The 21,242-nt window shown below is 44.2% G+C and overlaps 1 protein-coding gene across 1 annotated transcript in view; it reads right to left on the bottom strand.

Moving 5' to 3' along the window:
- CRABP1 (cellular retinoic acid binding protein 1) overlaps window positions 1–21,242 on the bottom strand; it is a 183,113-nt gene that overhangs the window by 11,993 nt on the left and 149,878 nt on the right. The gene's annotated exons all lie outside the window — the stretch shown is intronic.

The following is a 21,242-nucleotide window of genomic DNA, read 5'->3' as shown; positions in this document are numbered from 1 at the left end:
ATGGATATTCTGGGGTGGTAGTGAGTCGCAATCTAAATTCTACTGGGACGCCCTGTTATTTCAACTTCCTGGCTGTGTATTTACTTTTTTTAGCAAGTTCCCATCAAAGATAAATGAGCACATAGTCTTGACAGGTTATCATTCATTAATAGGCATTATATGGCCTTTCATATAATCATTTAAATAGTGTTTCCATAGGGTTGAACGTCCTAGTATGTTCTAAAGAATAGTGTTAATGCAAAACCGGAAACGGCTGCAAAGTTCTTTCAAATCCCCATTTATTTATGTGTTGATGTCCTAGCTAAATTAATATTTTCAATCAAGAAGCCACCAAATTCACTCACATGAATATTTTATAGGCAACCATTTAAAGTTGTTGAATACCATGTAAGCATTTTTTCATATTTTTTTTATGTTACTGCGATGTAAAGAAAAACGTCATTTTAGTGTCGGTTGGTTCTTTTTAAAGTACTGTATGAGGCAAGAACACCAGGGCTGCTGCTTCATTTGAACGCACTCTTGCTCCCATGTTACCCTTGTGTATATAGATATATATATATATGGAGTACTTAAAATAAAAGTTCTGAAACATACAAAAAAAAAAAATATATATATATATATATATATATATATATATATATATATATATATATATATATATATATATATATACATATGTAGTTATAGTTAGGATTTTTTTCAATGTTAAATCTCAAAATTCTATTTGGAATAACTTTGGCGCCGGTTGACGAATCTGACAGAAAATTTCCTCAAAATGGCCTCACGGCGTTCCGGTCCTTCCCTGAAAGTTTAGGGGGGATTCGTCAAGCGGGGGCCGAGATAGAAGGGGGGTCCCAAAACGCGTTTTCCCCATGTTAATTTCCATAGGGCGGTCGATTTCACTTTTAGCGCAAACAGCTGGATGGATTTCAACCAAATTTGGCAAAATTGTAGGGACTGGTAGCCCGATGTGCCTTTGCTATGTATCAAGATATGTGTTCCAGTGGATTTTGAGTAATTTAGGTTAAAAAAAATATATATATCTGTAGGCGCGCCCCGGTACGCGCTCCGGGGAGCGCCCCGGGCGCGACACGCAAGGTGCGCACGGAAATCTGATTGGCTCTTGGGTGTCTGTAAACATTCGAAACAGTCCGGAGCGGCCGCCATCTTGTGTCTCGGTTATGTTATGTTATGTTAATAACATTTATTAGGCGCAACAGCTGCCCCAGCAAAGGGGCGTCCTGGCGCCAGATCATGTACACAACACAACAGATCAGAACTGAAAAGAGGGGAAATCAGATAACAGGGGAAAACAAGTGGGTTTTGATGGCCCGTCTAAAAAGAGTCAGACTATTAAGGGCGCGAATGTGCACAGGAAGGGAGTTCCACAAATCAGCCGCCAGAACACGGAAGGAACGTCCTCCCATCCTGCTCAGTCTGAACCTAGGCTTACTCACCAGATGGAGTGATTCAGATCTGAGGGACCGCGTGGGGACGTAAGAAGTGATGAGGCCCACCAAGGCGGGGGGAGAAGAAAGCTTCAGAATCTTAAATGTCAGACAGAGAGCCTTGAATTTAATTCTCTGTCTGACCGGAAGCCAGTGAAGAGAGGTCAGAACAGTCGAGACCGAACAACGTCTTGGAAGGCCAACAATGGCCCGTGCAGCAGCATTCTGCACCCTCTGGAGCCTAGTGGCCTCCGCCTGGTTGACTCCTAGCAGCAAGGCGCTCCCGTAGTCAATCCGGGAAAGGATGGAGGCCTGAACCACCAGTTGCCGAGTGGGTGGGTCGAAGAATTTGAGGACTGGTCTCAGCCCTCGCAGAATACCATAACAGGTAGCTGCTGTCTTCTTCGTGTGGCTGGTAAAAGATAGATTAGAATCTAGCCAGACCCCCAGATTTTTGACTTCGGCCGCTGGGAGGGGGGTCACCCCTAGTTCGGAAGGCCACCACTGATCACCCCAGAGGTCCACCTGCTTCCCTACGATCAGGACCTCGGTCTTCTTGGCATTAAGCTGTAGGCAGTTATTACGCATCCAGCTAGCCACAGCTATAAGTCCTGCCCGGAATCTGAGCGCAGTCACCTCAGGGTCCCCACTGAGTGTCACCGCCAGCTGCGTGTCATCGGCATACGATGTCATGGTGAGGCCAAATTGCCTGACGACAGCAACCAGCGGCTTCACATACAAGTTGAATAAGGTGGGGCTGAGGGCAGAGCCCTGAGGGACTCCCAGTTCCAGAGGATGAAGCAAGGACTGGCCAGGTGGAATGGCTACCTTGAAAGACCAGTCCGAGAGGAAGGAGCGGAACCACTGAAGAGCCTTCCCCACAATACCCACTTCCTCCAATCGCCGCAACAGGATGTCGTGAGACACCGTGTCGAACGCGGCGCTCAGGTCTAACAATAGGAGCGCCGCAGTCTGCCCCGCGTCCAGCACCGACCGCAAGTGCTCGATCATAAAGAGCAAAGCAGTTTCGGTGCTGTGTTGAGCGTGTGCAGACAGGATGGAATTCACGTGCGCCTCAGTGACCTTGGCGGTCCAAGGTAAGAGGGAGATGGGCCGATAGTTATCCGGGAGCAAGGGGTCAGAGTTGGTTTTCTTCAGAATAGGGCTGACCACAGCTTGCTTCCAGGATGGCGGAACCATGCCCTCACTGAGGGAGAGATTGATCAAGTCCAAAATGGGCTCCCGACAGAGAGGCGGGAGACGGGCGAAGAGCTCCGGCTTCAGTGGGTCTAGGGGGGAGCCAGATTTAATTTTGAGGCTCAGAGTGTCAAATAGTAGTATCGAGACACAAGAGGTGCCCAAAACAAAAGGGGAAATGACCATAAGGGGGCAGGGTAGATCCCCCCTGACCCCGTAGGTTTGATGTGGGGGCTTAAAAGGGGCCCGCGGGGCAAAACATTTTTGTTTTTTTGTTTGGCGCGGGGGGCGTGCCCGGTACGCGCACCGGGGAGCGGACCGGGGAGCGTACCATGAGGAAAAATGAATGATAGAGTTTTTAAAAAATGTTGCCTTTTTTTAGAAATTGGAGGTAGTTCTAAAAAGAACTGGTTTTTCTCTTCTTTTTGTTGTTTTATATTTTTTATATTGTTTTTTGAACATTTTGTACTTTTTTTTGGATTTTCTGAACAGTTTTAGATTTTTTTGTATTTTTCATGGGGAAAAACGAAAAAACAGGGAATTGAAAATGGCTCAACTGGAGCAAAAAACTAAAAGAAAAGAAAAAATTAGGATTGATTGGGGCATTTATGGTTGTCCCCAGCAAGGACGATGAGCTTTACGCTCTGTTCTCCGTAGGAGATGGTCTTCCCACAAAATTTACAGATAATTCTGAAATCTGCAAATCAGGGCTGAATGCACAGCATCGTCTCACTTTCCTCTGGTGCAGACGCAGTGGGTTGTTTCCTTTTTGAGCTGGTTCTTGTTGATCGGGGAGGGTTACTGGCCAGTTCCCTCATTTCTGCAGCAGAATAGTTTATAGGATGTTTGCGCTGCATGTGGCGTATCATTGTGTAGTTCCCAAATGAATATTTTATATTTGGGTTTCCCCTGGAAAGTTCCATGCCACAAATTTTGCAACTGACCTTGGGTGCATTTACTTTTTTTTTCCCCTCTGGGAGAGTAAAAAACTCCCAAATAATGTGTGGTCTTGGCTGGTATGGGGTATTGTGTTCTTCCAGCCATCTTGAAGTCCCCTCCTCCTCCTCCTCCTCTTCCTCTTCTTGAAGACCACCAATGATATCTTGAGGAGGTCCTTTTGGTGGTTGTTGTGGTGGTGGTGCAGATGCACCAGCTGCTGCTACTACTGAAGCCATTATTTTGAGCAAAAAAGTAGAGAGAGCTACAAACAGGTCTTCCTAAGTCAAAGGACAAAGTCAGAATAAGGAAAAAAGGCGGGGTCTTTCATCCTTTTGAAAAAAATGAATTGAACCAATGAAAAGTGTTATTTTCAGGTCACATGACCAGGGGCTTCATCATTATGAAACCAAAACTGTTATGAACCAATGAAAATTGTTATTTTCAGGTCATATGACCTGACGCGCTTACGCTACGCGCCCCGGGGTGCGCCCTGGGGCGCGCCCCGGGTCACGTTGCGTAAGCGCGTCAGATGTTTACGTTGCGCGATCGTATTCGCTCGAGTGCTTCCGGGTGCGCTCACTCCGTGCGTATCACGCGGACGCGGCTACGCGATACGTCACGATCATGTTTTCGTTCGCGATATTGGCGCTTACGGGACGCTCCCCAGAGCGCGACCCGGGGCGCTTTATAAAAGTACGCTTTTCGGGGCGCTCCCCGGGGTGCGCACCAGGAGCGCGCCAAAGCCAAAAAAAAAAAATTGGGAAAAATTGTAGGGACTGGTAGCCCTATTCTTAAGTGGTTTTTACGAAAATTAACTTTGAAAAAATATATATTGTGCTCCATTGGGCTATATATATGTTAGAGCCAAAATGTAGCCCAAATGTAGCCCAATGTAGCCCAAAGATGGCCACCAGAGACAAAAAAAAAATATATAACCCAAATATAGCCCAACTGTAGCCCAATGACAGAATGTACCAGAGCGTTCTAAACAACTAGAGCCCTAACAGTCTTACTTATAAAGTGAGACTTATAGTTAGGAATTAGCATTAAAAAAACCTATGAAATTCACTGAAAAAAACATAGGTTTCAGACCAGTTATAACTGTTGGTGAATGAGTGAATGTGTATATAGATGGTGGAATTATTGAATTGGTTGTTGTAACTGGTATGGGTATCTCCATTTTTAAAAGAATTTTAATTTATATTTTTCAATATGCGTTTCATGGGTTACATTACAGTGAAAGGAGGTCTGTCACTCTGTCACAAGGATGATGTCATCAGTGATGTCATGAGTGATGTCACTGACCATGTCATGAGTGATGTAATATGTGATGTCATCAGCAGTGCATTACACGCGCAAGTTATAGAGAGTCCAACTAACTATAACGTGGAATTTCAATGGTTTTATGTCAGTAAAATTTCCAGCTAACTATAACTGATGTGAAACCTATGTTTTTTTTAGTGAATTTAATAGGTTTTTTAAATGCTAATTCCTAACTATAACTGGTGTGAAACCTATGGTTTGTTCAGTGAATTTCATAGGTTTTTTAAATGCTAATTCCTAACTATAACTGGTCTGAAACCTATGGTTTTTTCAGTGAATATATATATATATATATATATATATATGTATATATATATATATATATATATATATATATATATATATATATATATATATATATATATATATATATATATATATATATATATCCATGCAAACAGGTTGCCCCATATGAAGACGCCACTAACACCTTTAATTGCGAACTTCAGCTTCACAGAGTCACAGTCTCCCTCCAATATTCATCAGCAGCCCAACGCGTTTCAAGCACTCCTGGGCTCTTGTTCACAGGCGAAATGGAGAAGAGAAACAGCAGTCCTTCAATAGGGAACACCTGATAACTCCACCAAGTCCCGCCCCAGTGGGCGTATGCATGCAAGGCATGCTGGTACTTGGAGTTGCCCATGAGATTAACGCCTGTGGGTGCCGCTGCATCTCTCCCAGTAATCCAGATAAAAGCCCCAGTGGGTTCAGAGGGAGCTGAAAAACTCCGCCATGCTGACTTGTAGAATGTCTAACAACACGGCTATCCCTGGTTCCAGCGGGTTTGATTTTGCAAACACAGGATCTGCACCTCGCAGCAGGGCATCTTCGCGACCGAGCCAGCCGCCACAAAATCCAACCAAACAGGTTGCCCCATATGAAGACGCCACTAACCGTGGGGCAACTTTGCTTTTTTGGATATGTATATATATATATATATACTAGCGGCCCGTCCCGACGTTGTCCGGGTAAAAAAAGGCTAGGCAGCAATGGTTTTAGTATCATTGTACATTCGTCCCACATGATAAGAGACACACTTTGAAGCAGTGTCCCCAAAGGTCCGTTTTTCCGAATAGAGCATATTGAATCCCTTTCAAGGGAAACTGTTAGAAGCAGTTCAAAGGTAGAATGTGCTGTTTTCCCAGCTGTTAGCAAAGTGGCAGCTATTCCAGATGAAGCAACAGCTAGAGCCAAATTCCCAGTAGATCGAACTTTGGCAAGTATGAGGTTGGTTAGGTAAGTCTTTCCTGTGCCACCGGGGGCGTCTATGAACAATAGTTTGCCTTGCTTCTTTTCAACACTATCATCTATGGTGTTGTAGGCGAGTTGTTGTTCGGGAACTAAGTTAGGCAAGTGTTGAGCAAGGTAGTTATGAAGCTCTGGAATATTGTGTGCGGTAGCGATATTGTGGTATCCAGTTAGATTAGTTTGGACCGCTGGCGGCAGGCTGAAATCTTGTAAGGACTTCTCGCTTAATAGATACAGTGAGTCTTCAATTTCTATAAGTCCTTGGTTTATGATTTCATTGTTGATAGCAGCCCATGCCGACGTTGTCCGGGTATGAATTGCTGCCGGCAGTAGTATATTGTTGTGTAGGATTTCGTTTTGATAGCATTTCTTATCTGTGACAGGCCTGTGAAACGCTCCGATCCACAGTGCACTGCTGATTTACTTAAGAGTGCGCCTTCAGTAGTATTTCTTTGCAATATTATATAGCGCAAACTCGACAACGTGGCATGAGCACAATTTACATTACAGAAGAACACATTCATTTGTGGTAGGCACGGGGAGACAAAGCGATTTGCCTGGAATCACAGGATGTTGAGCTGATGCCGAGATTCGAACGTAATAATAATAATCCACATTTGTAAAGCGCACAATCACCCGCAAGGGTCTCCAGGCGCTGGGGGCCATCAGGAAGATTAAGCAAGCTATTGCCCAGAGTCACATGGTGCTGGGCTAATCTGCCGCCAGTGCCGGGGATCGAACCGTGATCCCCAGATTCCGGAGTCAGTTACCCTGGCCGCTGCCCCACACCACCACAGCTCCCCAGCTCTAAAGTTCGCAATTCTAGAACTTGTGGCGGGAGGTGTGTCTAAAAGTGTATGTTGGTGCTGGCCATCAATGAGAGAGACCTGTGCATTTTTCAAATGGGTGGTGAAAAAATATGAGTATGTTGCTGGAGATGTGGGCTGCCGTGCCACCAATGTACTTACCGGGGGAGGGTAAACACCGATTATTCCGCAACTTTCTTTCCGCATACCATCACTCCGCATACTTTCATTACGAAAGTACCATGACTCCGCAATGCCTTTATAACGCATGGCATTACATTTTATATGCTTTTACTACGCATACATTTACAACGAAATTCGTTGTAAATGCATGAATGGTAAAAACATGTTTTTTTAATGTTTGGATAAGTATGGGTATAGGGGTATGTGTTTTTGAGGTACTTAGGTATATGTTTTGAGGTGTTTGGGTATTTTAAGGGTTTAGGTATAGTTTTGGATTATGGCGTACAGGGATAGTTTTAGGGTTTAGGGATAGGTATGGGTTTTGGGGTACAGGGTTATTTTTAGGGTTCAGGGCTAGGTTTCGGTTGTGGGGTATGGGGGTATTTTTAGGGTTCAGGGGTAGGTTTGGGTTTTGGGGTACAGGGGTATTTTAAGGGTTCAGGGCTAGGTTTGGGTTTTGGAGTACAGGGGTATTTTTAGGGTTCAGGGTTAGGTTTGGGTTTTGGGGTACGGGGGTATTTTAAGGGTTCAGATATAGTTTGGGGTTTTAGGGTATAGGGGTATTTTAGGGTTCAGAGGTAGGTTTGGGTTTTGGGGTACAGGGGTATTTTAGGGTTCAGGGCTAGGTTTGGGTTTTGGGGTACACAGGTATTTTAGGGTTCATGGGTAGGTTTGGGTTTTGGGGTACAGGGGTATTTTTAGGGTTTAGGGCTAGGTTTGGGTTTTGGGGTACAGGGGTATTTTTAGGGTTCATGGGTAGGTTTGAGTTTTGGGGTACAGGGGTATTTTAAGGGTTCAGGGCTAGGTTTGTGTTTTGGGGTACAGGGGTATTTTAGGGTTCAGGGGTAGGTTTGGGTTTTGGGGTACAATTGTATTTTTAGGGTTCAGGGCTAGGTTAGGTTTTGGGGTACACAGGGTTTTTTAGGGTTCAGGGGTAGGTTTGAGTTTTGGGGTACAGGGGTATTTTCAGGGTTCATGGCTAGGTTTGGGTTTTGGGGTACAGGGGTATTTTTGGGGTTCAGGGGTAGGTTTGAGTTTTGGGGTACAGGGGTATTTTAAGGGTTCAGGGCTAGGTTTGTGTTTTGGGGTACAGGGGATATTTTAGGGTTCAGAGGTTGGTTTGGGTTTTGGGGTACAGTTGTATTTTTAGGGTTTAGGGCTAGGGTTGGGTTTTGGGGTACAGGGGTATTTTTAGGGTTCAGGGGTAGGTTTGGGTTTTGAGGTACAGGGGTATTTATAGGGTTCAGGGCTAGGTTTGGGTTTTGGGGTACAGGGGTATTTTAAGGGTTCAGGGCTAGGTTTGTGTTTTGGGGTACAGGGGTATTTTAGGGTTCAGGGGTAGGTTTGGGTTTTGGGGTACAGTGGTATTTTTAAGGTTCAGGGCTAGGTTTGGGTTTTGGGGTACAGGGGTATTTGTAGGGTTCAGGGGTAGGTTTGGGTTTTGAGGTACAGGGTATTTATAGAGTTCAGGGCTAGGTTTGGGTTTTGGGATATAGGGGTATTTTTAGGGTTTAGGGATAGGTTTGGGTTTTGGGGTACAGGGTATATTTATAGGGTTAAGATGGGTTAGTGTTTAAGGTGTTTGGGGTATTTTAAGGAGTAAGGGTGGGCTATGATCATGGGGTGCAGGGGTATTTAAAGGGAGCAGGGTGGGATTAGCACAAAATATGAGACATGGCATGAAGGGTGGAACGTACCACACGCCCCCAGTGTTTGTCACGCCCACAGCACACGCCCACAGCACAACGCAGACACACCCACAAGGGACTACTTTGCTGGCACGGTTCTTTTACCTTTTAAATGTATATGGTGGGCGTCTGTATAGCCTATGTCCTTCTGCTGCAACTGCCCTTTCCAACGCTGTATTGGGTGTTGTGATTGGTGCTGTGGTTCCTGAGATTACCCGCCTCAAAGGTTTGGGCTCTCTCTTTATATTATTAGTATGGATATATATATATATATATATATATATATATATATATATATATATATATATATATATATTACCTACTGGCGATAGCCAGTAGGTATATATAGTTAGGATTTTTTCTCTATGGGATTTTTGAAAATTCTATGTCTAATAACTTTGGCGTTTGAGGACGGAATTGGCTGAAATTTCCAGGAAAATGGCACATTCTGTTTCTGAGCAGCCCCTGAAAATTTGGGGGGGGGGGGGTTCGTCAAGGGGGGGCCGAGAAAAAAGGGGGGTCCCAATACGCGTTTTTCCCATGTTAATTTCCATAGGGCGGTTGGCCTCACTTTTAGCTCGAACGGCTGAATGGATTTGCACGAAACTTGGCAAAATTGTAGGGACTGTTAGCCCGATGTGCCTTTGCTAGGTCTCAATATATGTGCTCCAGTGGATTTTGAGAAATTAACGTTCAAAACAAGATATATACCTGTAACAGCGCTCCGAGCAGCGCTCCGGTTCGCGTACTTTTCGCGTAACGGAGCTTTGCGAAGCGAAGCTGATTGGCTCTCCGGTGTCTGTCAACATTCTAAACAGTCCGGAGCGGCCGCCATCTTGTCTCTCGGTAGGATCGAGAGACAAGAGGAGGCCAAAACAAAGGGGGAAATGAAGGAAAGGGGGCAAGGTAGACCCCTTCTGACCCCCTAGGATTGATGAGGGGGATATTATAGAGCCACGCGGGGCAAAAAAAAAAAAAAAAAAAATGTGATTTTTCGCCGTAGAGGCCCGTCCCGGTACGCGAACCGGGCAGCTAACTCGGCGGCTAACCGGCAGCGTAACGGGAGTCTGAGGAGAAGCTGATTGGCTGTTAACATTCTAAACAGTCCGGAGCGGCCGCCATCTTGTCTCTCGGTGGGATCGAGAGACAAGAGGTGGAAAAAAAAAGGTGTAAATGAAGGAAAGGGGTAAGGTAGACCCCTCCTGAACCCCTAGGATTGATGAGGGGGCTATTAAAGTTCCCCACGGGGCAAAAAAAACGGGCAGCTAACCGGCAGCGTAACGGGAGTCTGACATATTGTGTTTTTGGAGCGTTTGTTTGCATACCGGGTAGCGTTCCGGTAAGCGTAACAAGGGGAAAATCAAGAGAAACAGTAAAATAAAATTTAAAGGAGTAGATTTCCACCAAACTTGGCAAAATTGTAGGGACTGTTTGTTTGATGTGCCTTTGCAAGGCCTCAAGATATGTGCACATGTGGATTTTGTCTAATTAAGGTTAAAAAAAAATATATATATCTGTAAGCGTGCTCCGGCGCGCTTACGTTACGGGTTTTGTTTGCGCTGCAGAGACGATACGTCACGGTTATGCAATGCGTCATGAGGCGTCTCACGGGCTATGTGATACGTCACGTAATAAAGAATATATTTTACAGCTATAGATATTAGCTTTTAAAAAACCAATGAAATTCACTGAAAAAACCATAGGTTATAGACCATATATAGTTAGGAATTTGCATTTACAAAACCTTGAAAATTCACTGAAAAAACCATAGGTTATAGACCATATATAGTTAGGGATTAGCATTTACAAAACCTTATTTTACTTGCACAAAACCATTGAAATTCCATATATAGTTAGTTGCACTAACTATATATCGCGCACCCGCAATCCACTGCTAATGATGCCACATATTACATCATTCATGACATGGTCAGTGACATCACTGATGACATCACTGATGACATCTCAAATGACATCACTGATGACATCACTGATGACATCTCAAATGACATCACTGATCACTTCACTGATGATATCATTTATGTGATAATACAATGAACATCTTCAGACTCTAATATAACCTTAGATACAATCAGTATAAACAGACACTCACAGACTGTCACTTATCCATGGAGTTACTCACACACCTAGTCAGTTATGCAAACAATCAATCACACCTCCATTTCCTCAACTATACAGTTATACACACCTTACTTATTCAAACATATACTAACACATATTTTCTGTCTTATACAATCCCTGATACAAGTTCACAATGATCCATACAGCCACTCACACATTCACTGGCTCTTATGCACAGTTATTTATATATGTCAACTCTCACATGGACTGTGTTTTACATATGTACTTACTTTGACATGTAGCACTGAGATATCCATTCACTCACCAATACACTCATGCACACAGTCAACTGCCCATACAGCTGTTTCCACATGCACTTTTGAACCCATACATTTAGTGAATCACACATCTATGCACAGAGTCATACACCTCCCAGCCACCCACACACATACTCAGTCTCCCATACAAATACTTGGGCAACCATTCAATAACCCATATAGTTACACATATAGCTACTGATTTAAACATGCAGCAGTTTTCAGAACAGCATATATAATGATGCACAAATTAAGACAGTTTAGTCACTAACCCATGCACTCAGTGAGACACATTTAATCATTCTCTCATACAGTCAGTCATGCACCTACTAAATCCTTCATCCAGACACTTATACATCCACTCATTTTTCAATATGTAAGACATATTTTAACTTTACAGAAACATACAGTCACTGGGTGTTGTCATCAGTGATGTCATCAGTGATGTCATTTGAGATGTCATCAGTGATGTCATCAGTGATGTCATTTGAGATGTCATCAGTGATGTCATCAGTGATGTCACTGACCATGTCATGAATGATGTAATATGTGGCATCATTAGCAGTGGATTGCGGGTGCGCGATATATAGTTAGTGCAACTAACTATATATGGAATTTCAATGGTTTTGTGCAAGTAAAATAAGGTTTTGTAAATGCTAATCCCTAACTATATATGGTCTATAACCTATGGTTTTTTCAGTGAATATATATATATATATTACCTAGGTAGTTATAGTTAGGATTTTTTTCAATGTTAAATCTCAAAATTCTATTTGGAATAACTTTGGCGCCGGTTGACGAATCTGACAGAAAATTTCCTCAAAATGGCCTCACGGCGTTCCGGTCCTTCCCTGAAAGGTTGGGGGGGATTCATCAAGCGGGGGCCGAGATAAAAGGGGGGTCCCAAAACGCGTTTTCCCCATGTTAATTTCTATAGGGCGGTCGATTTCACTTTTAGCCCAAACGGCTGAATGGATTTCAACCAAATTTGGCAAAATTGTAGGGACTGGTAACCCGATGTGCCTTTGCTATGTATCAAGATATGTGCACCAGTGGATTTTGAGTAATTTAGGTTAAAATAAATATATATATCTGTAGGCGCGCCCCGGTACGCGCTCCGGGGAGCGCCCCGGGTGCAACACGCAAGGTGCGCACGGAAATCTGATTGGCTCTTGGGTGTCTGTAAACATTCGAAACAGTCCGGAGCGGCCGCCATCTTGTGTCTCGGTAGTATCGAGACACAAGAGGTGCCCAAAACAAAAGGGGAAATGACCATAAGGGGGCAGGGTAGATCCCCCCTGACCCCCTAGGTTTGATGTGGGGGCTTAAAAGGGGCCCCGCGGGGCAAAACATTTTTGATTTTTTGTTTGGCGTGGGGGGCGTGCCCGGTACGCGCACCGGGGAGCGGACCGGGGAGCGTACCATGAGGAAAAATGAATAATAGAGTTTTTTAAAAATGTTGCCTTTTTTTAGAAATTGGAGGTAGTTCTAAAAAGAACTGTTTTTTTTCTTCTTTTTGTTGTTTTATATTTTTTATATTGTTTTTTGAACATTTTGTACTTTTTTTGGATTTTCTGAACAGTTTTAGATTTTTTTGTATGTTTCATGGGGAAAAACGAAAAAACAGGGAATTGAAAATGGCTCAACTGGAGCAAAAAACTAAAAGAAAAGAAAAAATTAGGATTGATTGGGGCATTTATGGTTGTCCCCAGCAAGGACGATGAGCTTTACGCTCTGTTCTCCGTAGGAGATGGTCTTCCCACAAAATTTACAGATAATTCTGAAATCTGCGAATCGGGGCTGAATGCACAGCATCGTCTCGTTTTCCTCTGGTGCAGACGCAGTGGGTTGTTTCCTTTTTGAGCAGGTTCTTGTTGATCGGGGAGGGTTACTGGCCAGTTCCCTCATTTCTGCAGCAGAATAGTTTATAGGATGTTTGCGCTGCATGTGGCGTATCATTGTGTAGTTCCCAAATGAATATTTTTTATTTGGGTTTCCCCTGGAAAGTTACATGCCACAAATTTTGCAACTGACCTTGGGTGCATTTACTTTTTTTTTCCCCTCTGGGAGAGTAAAAAACTCCCAAATAATGTGTGGTCTTGGCTGGTATGGGGTATTGTGTTCTTCCAGCCATCTTGAAGTCCCCTCCTCCTCCTCCTCCTCTTCCTCTTCTTGAAGACCACCAATGATATCTTGAGGAGGTCCTTTTGGTGGTTGTTGTGGTGGTGGTGGTGGTGCAGATGCACCAGCTGCTGCTACTACTGAAGCCATTATTTTGAGCAAAAAAGTAGAGAGAGCTACAAACAGGTCTTCCTAAGTCAAAGGACAAAGTCAGAATAAGGAAAAAAGGTGGGGTCTTTCATCCTTTTGAAAAAAATGAATTGAACCAATGAAAAGTGTTATTTTCAGGTCACATGACCAGGGGCTTCATCATTATGAAACCAAAACTGTTATGAACCAATGAAAATTGTTATTTTCAGGTCATATGACCTGACGCGCTTGCGCTACGCGCCCCGGGGTGCGCCCTGGGGCGCGCCCCGGGTCACGTTGCGTAAGCGCGTCGGATGTTTACGTTGCGCCATCGTATTCGCTCGAGTGCTTCCGGGTGCGCTTACGCCGTGCGTATCACGCGGACGCGGCTACGCGATACGTCACGATCATGTTTTCGTTTGCGATATTGGCGATTACGGGACGCTCCCCGGAGCGCGACCCGGGGCGCTTTTTAAAAGTACGCTTTTCGGGGCGCTCCCCGGGGCGCGCACCGGGAGCGCGCCAAAGCAAAAAAAAAAAAATTGGGAAAAATTGTAGGGACTGGTAGCCCTATTCTTAAGTGGTTTTTACGAAAATTAACTTTGAAAAAATATATATTGTGCTACATTGGGCTATATATATGTTAGAGCCAAAATGTAGCCCAAATGTAGCCCAATGTAGCCCAAAGATGGCCACCAGAGACAAAAAAAAAATATATAACCCAAATATAGCCCAACTATAGCCCAATGACAGAATGTACCAGAGCGTTCTAAACAACTAGAGCGCTAACAGTCTTACTTATAAAGTGAGACTTATAGTTAGGAATTAGCATTAAAAAAACCTATGAAATTCACTGAAAAAACCATAGGTTTCAGACCAGTTATAACTATTGGTGAATGAGTGAATGTGTATATAGATGGTGGAATTATTGAATTGGTTGTTGTAACTGGTATGGGTATCTCCATTTTTAAAAGAATTTTAATTTATATTTTTCAATATGCGTTTCATGGGTTACATTACAGTGAAAGGAGGTCTGTCACTCTGTCACAAGGATGATGTCATCAGTGATGTCATGAGTGATGTCACTGACCATGTCATGAGTGAAGTAATATGTGATGTCATCAGCAGTGCATTGCACGCGCAAGTTATAGTGAGTCCAACTAACTATAACGTGGAATTTCAATGGTTTTATGTCAGTAAAATTTCCAGCTAACTATAACTGAAGTGAAACCTATGGTTTTTTTAGTGAATTTAATAGGTTTTTTAAATGCTAATTCCTAACTATAACTGGTGTGAAACCTATGGTTTGTTCAGTGAATTTCATAGGTTTTTTAAATGCTAATTCCTAACTATAACTGGTCTGAAACCTATGGTTTTTTCAGTGAATATATATATATATATATATATATATATATCCATGCAAACAGGTTGCCCCATATGAAGACGCCACTAACCAGGGAGTATAAACACCTTTAATTGCGAACTTCAGCTTCACAGAGTCACAGTCTCCCTCCAATATTCATCAGCAGCCCAACGCGTTTCAAGCACTCCTGGGCTCTTGTTCACAGGCGAAATGGAGAAGAGAAACAGCAGTCCTTCAATAGGGAACACCTGATAACTCCACCAAGTCCCGCCCCAGTGGGCGTATGCATGCAAGGCATGCTGGTACTTGGAGTTGCCCATGAGATTAACCCCTGTGGGTGCCGCTGCATCTCTCCCAGTAATCCAGATAAAAGCCCCAGTGGGTTCAGAGGGAGCTGAAAAACTCCGCCATGCTGACTTGTAGAATGTCTAACAACACGGCTATCCCTGGTTCCAGCGGGTTTGATTTTGCAAACACAGGATCTGCACCTCGCAGCAGGACATCTTTGCGACCGAGCCAGCCGCCACAAAATCCAACCAAACAGGTTGCCCCATATGAAGACGCCACTAACCGTGGGGCAACTTTGCTTTTTTGGATATGCATATATATATATATATATATCAATGAAAAAACCATAGGTTATAGACCATATATAGTTAGGGATTAGCATTTAAAAAACTTATTTTATTTGCACAAAACCATTGAAATTCCATATATAGTTAGTTGCACTAACTATATATCGCGGACCCGCAATCCACTGCTAATGATGTCACATATTACATCATTCATGACATGGTCAGTGACATCACTGATGACATCACTGATGACATCTCAAATGACATCACTGATGACATCACTGATGACAACACCCAGTGACTGTATGTTTCTGTGAAGTTAAAATATGTCTTACATATTGAAGAATGAGTGGATGTATAAGTGTCTGGATGAAGGATTTAGTAGGTGCATGACTGACTGTATGAGAGAATGATTAAATGTGTCTCACTGAGTGCATGGGTTAGTGATTAAAGTGTCTTAATTTGGCAATCATTATTTATGTTGTTCTGTAAACTGCTGCATGTTTAAATCAGTAGCTATATCAGAAACTATATGGGTTATTGAATGGTTGCCCAAGTATTTGTATGGGAGACTGAGTATGTGTGTGGGTGGCTGGGAGGTGTATAACTCTGTGTATAGATGTGTGAGCAGTTGATTCCCTAGGTGTATGGGTTCAAAAGTGCATGTAGAAACAGCTGTATGGACAGTTGACTGTGTGCATGAGTATATTGGTGAGTGAATGGACATCTCAATGCTACATGTCAAAGTAAGTACATATGTAAAACACACTCCATGTGAGAGTTGACATATATAAATAACTGAACATAAGAGCCAGTGAATGTGAGAGTGGCTGTATGAATCATTGTGAACTTGTATCAAGGATTGTATAAGAGAGTAAATATGTGTTAGTATATGTTTGAATAAGTAAGGTGTGTATAACTGTATAGTTGAGGAAATGGAGATGTGATTGATTCTTTGCATGACTGACTAGGTGTGTGAGTAACTCCATGGATGTGTGACAGTCTGTGAGTGCCTGTTTACACTGAGTGTATCTAAGGTTATATTAGAGTCTGAAGATGTATTATCACATAAATGATATCATCAGTGATGTAATCAGTAATGTCAAATGAGATGTCAGTGATGTCATCAGTGATGTCATTTGAGATGTCATCAGTGATGTCATCAGTGATGTCATTTGAGATGTCATCAGTGATGTCATCAGTGATGTCACTGACCATGTCATGAATGATGTAATATGTGACATCATTAGCAGTGGATTGCGGGTCCGCGATATATAGTTAGTGCAACTAACTATATATGGAATTTCAATGGTTTTGTGCAAATAAGGTTTTTTAAATGCTAATCCCTAACTATATATGGTCTATAACCTATGGTTTTTTCATTGAATTTTCAAGGTTTTGTAAATGCAAATTCCTAACTATATATGGTCTATAACCTATGGTTTTTTCTGTGAATTTCATTGGTTTTTTAAAAGCTAATATCTATAGCTGTAAAATATATTCTTTATTAAGTGACGTATCACGTAGCCCGTGAGACGCCTCATGATGCGTCGCATAACCGTGACGTATCGTCTCTGCAGCGCAAACCAAACCCAAAACGTAAGCGCGCCAGAACACGCTTAAAGATATATATATATTTTTTTAACCTTAATTAGACAAAATCCACACGTGCACATATCACAACCGTTCAAAAAACACAATATGTCGGACTCCCGTTACGCTGCCGGTTAGCTGCCCGGTTAACGTACCAGGAAGCACCTTTACAGCGAAAAATCACAATTTTTTTTTCTTTTGCCCCGCAGGGAACTTTAATAGCCCCCTCATCAATCCTAGGGGTTCAGGAGGGGTCTGCCTTACCCCTTTCATTCATTTACACCTTTTTTTTTCCACCTCTTGTCTCTCGATCCCACAGAGAGACAAGATGGCGGCCGCTCCAGACTGTTTACAATGATAACAGCCAATCAGCTTCTCCTCAGACTCCCGTTACACTGCCGGTTAGCTTCCCGGTTAGCTGCCCGGTTCGCGTACCAAGACGCGTCTCTACGGCGAAAAAATCGGATTTTTTTGGGCCCCGCGTGGCTCTATAATATCCCCCTCATCAATCCTAGGGGGTCAGAAGGGGTCTACCTTGCCCTCTTTCCTACATTTCCCCCTTTGTTTTGGCCTCCTCTTGTCTCTCGATCCTACCGAGAGACAAGATGGCGGCCGCTCCGGACTGTTTAGAATGTTGACAGACACCGGAGAGCCAATCAGCTTCGCATCGCAAAGTTTTGTTACGCGAAAAGTACGCGAACCGGAGCGCTGCCCGGAGCGCTGTTACAGATATATATCTTATTTTAAACGTTAATTTCTCAAAATCCACTGAAGCACATATATTGAGACCTAGCAAAGGCACATCGGGCTAACAGTCCCTACAATTTTGCCAAGTTTCGTGCAAATCCATTCAGCCGTTCGAGCTAAAAGTGAGGCCAACCGCCCTATGGAAAAATGAATGGGAAAAACGCGTTTTGGGACCCCCCTTTTTTCTCGGCCCCCCCTTGACGACCCCCCCAAATTTTCAGGGGCTGCTCAGAAACAAAATGTGCCATTTTCCTGAAAATTTCAGCCAATACCGTCCACAAACGCCAACATTATTAGACATAGAATTTTCAAAAGTTCCATAGAGAAAAAATCCTAACTATATATACCTACTGGCTATCGCCAGTAGGTAATATATATATATATAAAACTGTTCTAGGGGGCTGGAACTTCTGGGGACTGGAGGAAACATTTTTGTGATTTAATTTACTGGATATTGACTTTATTTCCACCGCAACTTTGCAGCACATCGCAAAATCCACCCCACGCAGCACTTACCTGGGCAATGAAGTCTGGGGCTTGTAGTTCCGATGAACTACAAGCAATGAGCAGTCACTTCATAAGGGGGTGTGGCGATTGTCAACCAATGGAACTGTGGCAAGGTGAATTTAAACGCGGGAAGGAGTCTCCAGATATAATGATGGCATCTGAGGAAGGCCGAATTGCGGCCGAAAGGCATTATGCCTAACATCAAAATTAAAAGCTTCTTTGCTTGTTGGAGGAGTTGCTGTTATATATTGCGCGGATTCAGAAATGCGCTACAGGGGCCCCGTTCTTCAAAGTGGCCCGGGCTCGTCTGGTTTCTACTTCGGCGGTTTGTTTTTCCTGTCCAAGGTGTTGGAGTAGCCTGGTGCCCGCCTCTCTACACGTTGGAATCCAGGGCGGATGCGGAGTGGTTCTTGACTGCACGGAGGATCGGAATGCATTGTCTTCTCTACCCCTGCCCGGCTGACAACTGTTCTAGGGGGCTGGAACGTCTGGGCACTGGAGGAAGCATTTTTGTGATTTATTTTACTGGATATTGACTTTATTTCCACCCTAACTTTGCAGAACATCGCAAAATCCAGACGGACTCACCCCACGCAGCACTTACTTGGGCAATGAACTCTGGGGCTTGTAGTTCCGATGAACTACAAGCAGTGAGCAGTCACTTCATAAGGGGGTGTGGCGATTGTCAACCAATGGAACTGTGGCAAGGTGAATTTAAATGCGGGAAGGAATCTCCAGATATAATGATGGCATCTGAGGAAGGCCGAACTGTGGCCGAAATGCATTATGCCTAACATCAAAATTTACAGCTTCCACCAGATTCCACGCAGTGGCCTCTGCTTCTTTGCTTGTTGGAGGAGTTGCTGTTATATATTGCGTGGTATCGAGAAACGCGCTACAGGGACCCCGTTCTTTAAAGTGGCCCGGGCTCATCTGGTTTCTGCTTCGGCGGTTTGTTTTTTCTGTCCAAGGTGTTGGAATAGCTGGTGCCCGCCTCTCTACACGTTGGAATCCATGGCGGCTGCGGAGAGGACGAAAAATATACACTTCTTTCTGAATGCCGATATCCTGCTCTTTCATAAGGAGCACATCCACATCCAAATTAAGTCCCTTCGTTGCCAGGGACTGCTATGGTAATGTGTAATTTTTCAGAACATAATTTGTTTTGTCGTTAGCTAGTTTTTTTTATATTGTCAAGGGCCCAGCAGCTCCCCCAACAAACCTATTACCATAACAATGATAAATCAAGCACTGGCAAAACCAAAAGGTTGGTGGGTTACCCATACCCATTTGCTTGACCAATGTCTGTTTTTTGAAGCAGCTCATGCCCATTAAAAGGACAGAAGCCAATTTCAAACATTCAGTGAATGTGATCGTGAAGTATGTATTAGTCTGGGACTGATAGCCAAATACTCACATTGAGATGGTGGGAGCTGTTGCACGGGTACAGCTTTCATTTTGCAAATGGGATACTCTACCCGCTAGGGAGTTGATATCAGATCAATAGTTTCAGTTGCAATTCAACAGAAGAGAAACACCTTTTTCATATCTCTTCCTGTTACCAAATTCCAATCAGTTGCAAAGGGAATTCTGCTAATAGGAAAGTTATTTTCGGGGGGCGTGGTCTCGCTGAGCAGCACGATGGCCACTCCTTGAGTGAGCTGTGCCGGCCATGACCAGGTTCTGTGTGATCCCATCCTCAATCAGTACCAGTGGTGACAACAACGTCGGTAATCGATCCCCTGATGTTGCGGTGAATAGATTGATGCTGCTTTGAGGGGGCTGCGATCAAACTGCGATGCGGCAGCTAAATACTGCATAGGGCACAGCACCGCGCATGGTGGACTGCGAACTGCGAAGGTGAACACATCGGCACAAGTTTAAGCCACTGTCTGTGGGGCCATCCAGAAACCGTGGTGTCAGCTCGGCAATACAGGCGAACTCCCTGCTAGGTGGGCCAGGCACAGTGTCGATGACTCGGAGATGATGACGCGATTCCTATTCCCGTAGACGGAGTGTCCGCCATCTTAATGCGCGGGAATGAGGAGAGAAAGCAAGCCTGACACCGTAGTGGATACCGTCCCCGGGATGCACAGCGAGGAGGAAGGCGAAACGACAGAAGCGTCCTGCACTGGCTGGAGAGAGCTGCCCGCTGCGAGGATCCCAACGTTGGAAAGAGGTAACAGGGGAGCCGAGGGGGAGAGGGGACTGACCTGACTCACTCTGAGCCCTGGAGCTTGCACAGGCCTTCCTTCTCGGTAAGCCCCCGCGACGCGAATAGTGCGGACAGCTGATGAGCTGCTGGCCCCGATTGAAGACCAGTGGAATGAGCATCAGACGAGCATGTGGGGCCCAAGAGGCTCATGCGCTATCACTCCACAGACTACTAAGGCCGATGTAGGAAGAACTGGCAGTGGCCGAAGGTGTGGCCCAAGTGTAAGGCCTACAGCATTAAAGCGACCCAGATCATTACAATAGGGTAGGCGGGCCCCCGCTGGGAAATTAGCCACTCACGGGCCAGGAGGCGGGCAACAGTGCATGTGAGCGGTATTGCACCATAGACCAGAACCTGCAGTGCGTCCTGCAGTGAGTTGAACAGATGTAGAAGTCTATTGGCAATACTGTTTCAGAGCTGTGGAACAGCACAGTGAAGGGAAGACAGATACCAAACAGACCAAGTTGTCGTTCGATAACAAACAACACACACGACAAACAGACTCAAGGGACTGAAGGGGATGGAGACAACCCTCCCTCAGGGCATACTGACGACAGCAATGAAGACCTACGTGCTCTTCTGCTTTAAATGAGGTCCAGCATTAAGACAATTGACACCAAATTTGATGTACTTACCTCACAATTGGATCAAGTTAAGAAACGCTTTGACACGCACAAAACTAGGCTGGACCAATTCGAGATTCGCTTCTCAGATGCACTGGATTTTTAGGTGGAGGCCAAAGAGCAGTTGTTGCAAATGGA

Source organism: Lissotriton vulgaris, chromosome 2_2 (genome assembly GCF_964263255.1).
Source record: "Lissotriton vulgaris chromosome 2_2, aLisVul1.2, whole genome shotgun sequence".
NCBI lineage: Eukaryota > Metazoa > Chordata > Amphibia > Caudata > Salamandridae > Lissotriton > Lissotriton vulgaris.
The sequence above is the reverse complement of the archived record's forward strand: the minus strand, read 5'-3'. Positions and strand labels throughout refer to the sequence as shown.